At 32.6% G+C, this 3,050-nt stretch overlaps 2 non-coding genes across 2 annotated transcripts; both read right to left on the reverse strand.

Annotated features, from left to right (window-relative positions):
* Window positions 1-686: 686 nt before the first annotated feature.
* Window positions 687-760, reverse strand: TRNAI-AAU (transfer RNA isoleucine (anticodon AAU)). Its single transcript has one exon. It is a non-coding gene; the product is annotated as a tRNA-Ile (tRNA).
* Window positions 761-2,032: 1,272 nt separating this feature from the next.
* Window positions 2,033-2,121, reverse strand: LOC143619716 (small nucleolar RNA R44/J54/Z268 family). The gene has a single exon (XR_013151227.1). It is a non-coding gene; the product is annotated as a small nucleolar RNA R44/J54/Z268 family (small nucleolar RNA).
* Between the last annotated feature and the right edge of the window lie 929 nt (window positions 2,122-3,050).

Raw genomic sequence — 3,050 nt, forward strand, 5'->3', positions numbered from 1 at the left:
GTCATAAAATCATGGCCAACATAATCACGCTTTCACTCAAGTTTCCCACTAAATGCATGGTTGGGGTCATCACAAGATTCTTTTTTTTTTTAACGGCGACTTTCATGTGTGTTAGGCCACCGCACTTCCTAAAAGAGCGATGAACAAAAAATCAATTCGATATACATAAAATAGATGAGAAATTGGCATAAAAAATCGATAAGGTTGACAAAACATAGTTGACTAATCGATTTGTAAGGAATTCAATCTTGATGAGTAATACACATATGCAAGAGATTGATAATTGACAGAGGCCAAAGAGATACGTAAGGTTCGAAGTTAGGTTTTGGCTGAAAGAGATGTTCAAAGATAGAGAAAACAAACCGGGTATGGGTCTAAGAAGATTCGCATGTGTTGTTTATGCAGGTAAAAGAAATTTGAGAGGAAGTTACCATCAAGAATTCATGATACAGTGGCACGTGTCTACAAGTATTTTATTAGAATAGGTAGATATAGTATAATTATTTAATATATTTTACAAATAGTAAAATAAATTTGAAACAAAAAATAATATCATGAAGATTGTTTGTTGATTAAAATTGGGTGTTATGAGTTATGACAAACGAGGGATTAAGAAAGGATCGTATGCAAGCCACCCTTGACCAACCAACAAAATCAAAGAGAGAAAGAAAAAAACTACTGTTAACTGGCCCATGCAGGTCTCGAACCTGCGACCTTCGCGTTATTAGCACGACGCTCTAACCAACTGAGCTAATAGGCCAACGATATTTAAATTGATTATGTTTTATTTGATGTTTTCTGGTGAGTTCACACATGAAACAAAATTACAAACATTAACAGATGGGTTGTTTTTTACGTTGATTTTTTAGCTCAAACGAGTAACTAAAGTTTTTGGAGAAAATCACACTGATAGGGTGGTTTGAGTTCAAACATTTTCATTTTGACTGTTTAACGGTTCAAGTCGGGTTTTTGTATATGACACAAATCATACCGTTTAACTTAGAACCAATTTTCATAACTTTTAAGCCGGGCTCACTAATAACAGGTTTTCTATCAGTATCTTGGACAGTCAGTTTACCTGTCTATTACAAATCATATTAACTCTAACCTGAGTCAAGCAATCTATTTAACCCGGTTTAGACAGTCCAAGTCAGTGGTCACAACCTTTACAGCGAGCTACTCTGGTTGATTTCACTCTCTAGATTTGTTCTCTTGGAAATATAGAAAAAGATTTGTTTATATCTCGTGTTATTTGAAAAGACAAGTTTATCATGGTTTGTTCTTTTGCTTCACAACAATAAAATTCAAAAAAAGCCCCGAATTAATGATTCATTTTATGTCCCAAAAAGGTTTGGCCGGCAAGACTGAGTAAGCCGACAAGTAATATTCACTCTTTCCTCGATAGTTCTTAACTTATATAAAGTTTCTTAACTTGGAATAAATTAAACTCATGTTTTTATTGTCCTAGTTTAAAATTATGTCTAGGATTCGTCTGTAAATGTTCTGTTCTTACACACAATACAACCTGCTATATTTAAAGTTGCCGTTAAAAAACACATAATAAGAAACTAGATTGAAGTCCAAACCTTAATTGTATTGTTGATTTGGTTTGATTATTTAATTACAAATAACCCCTATTTACCGCTTCTAGCTTGATCTAATGACAAAGGTGCGTGACTTACATCAAATGTTATTCTCCCTTGAGGAGTAAAATAGGTGGGACAAAAAACTTACCTATTAAAAAATATAAATCAATGAATAAAAGAAATAAAATAACCTCTAGGCTCTAGACAAAATATGAAAGAAAAACTAATTGTAATTACGACAACGACTTACACAAAACTACACTAAAAAACATAGCCTCAGCTGCGATGATTCATTTTATTTGAGGTATAATCATCTTAAATTATCATAAAGAAATTTATGCATCACTGGCTATTCAAAAATGGCATAGAAATAAGGAAAAAAAGTAAAGTATCAAGAACAATACAACGGACAACCTCAAAACAATTATGTTCTTGCGGCTTAAGATTAAGCATCAGAGAGATTCCCACAGACAAATCATCATACTCCAGTGGAGTGCAGATGTCCCTGTCAGTCTGGTATATCATCATTTGCACTTAAACCAAAAAATAAAATCAAATTTTGATGACGACAAATAAGTGGAAAACATAAATCATAAATCAAATAAAGTATAACACTTTTGAGCGATTAAGCCGCAGATCGAACCGGGGAGACGACACTGGTTATTATTATTAGGGTTTATTGGTCAGCAGCAAGACAATTTAGCGATTGTTATATAGACACACCATATTGATGGCCTACTGGGCTGCTTTTTACTTAACCGGTTGTTTTACTATGGGCCCAAGTAATTATAGGTCAAGTTTACAACCCAATAAACGAACGTATATCTGTATCCATGATGTGCAATTTAAATGCCCATGACACTAGTACACTATGGTCAGCTGGTTTGTATCCTTAGAGCATTCTCAGTCTATTCCCTACCTTATATCCATATATATCATATAATTACACTAAAAATCACTGTTTTTTCTCTCTTCTGTTTAATTAAATAATATTTTCTATACCTCTATCATTATCTTTTCTCTTTCCTTAACTCACAACCACTTTTAGAAAATATTAAAAAATTATACGGTATGAATAGTGAAACCTCAAATTTAACTTTCCACCATAACATTTTCTCTCTCTTCTACTCACAGCCACTCATAACCATGCCATATAATTTATAAATTCTCCTCACATATTTTTAGAGAACGGACTGAGAATGCTCTTATAGAATATATGAAGTTTTTAGTTTTAAAATAGGATAAAATCATTGGAAATATCAGGTTTCTAGGCGTTATGCTAAAGTAATGCTAGCATCTTCTAGAAACCACTTATTTATATAAAACAACTCCAAATCTAATTTATTATATGATGAATGAGAAGTTACACAAGCAACCCCAGATGTATCCAAATACCCGAAGTGAAATCCACTCTATTTTTTGTTTAACTAGATAGACTAAAATTGTTATACTTATAAATAAAAG

This window comes from Bidens hawaiensis, unplaced genomic scaffold (assembly GCF_021521415.1).
Source record: "Bidens hawaiensis isolate Kalapana, Puna unplaced genomic scaffold, B.hawaiensis_p1.1 tig00002477_1, whole genome shotgun sequence".
NCBI classification, from domain to species: domain Eukaryota; kingdom Viridiplantae; phylum Streptophyta; class Magnoliopsida; order Asterales; family Asteraceae; genus Bidens; species Bidens hawaiensis.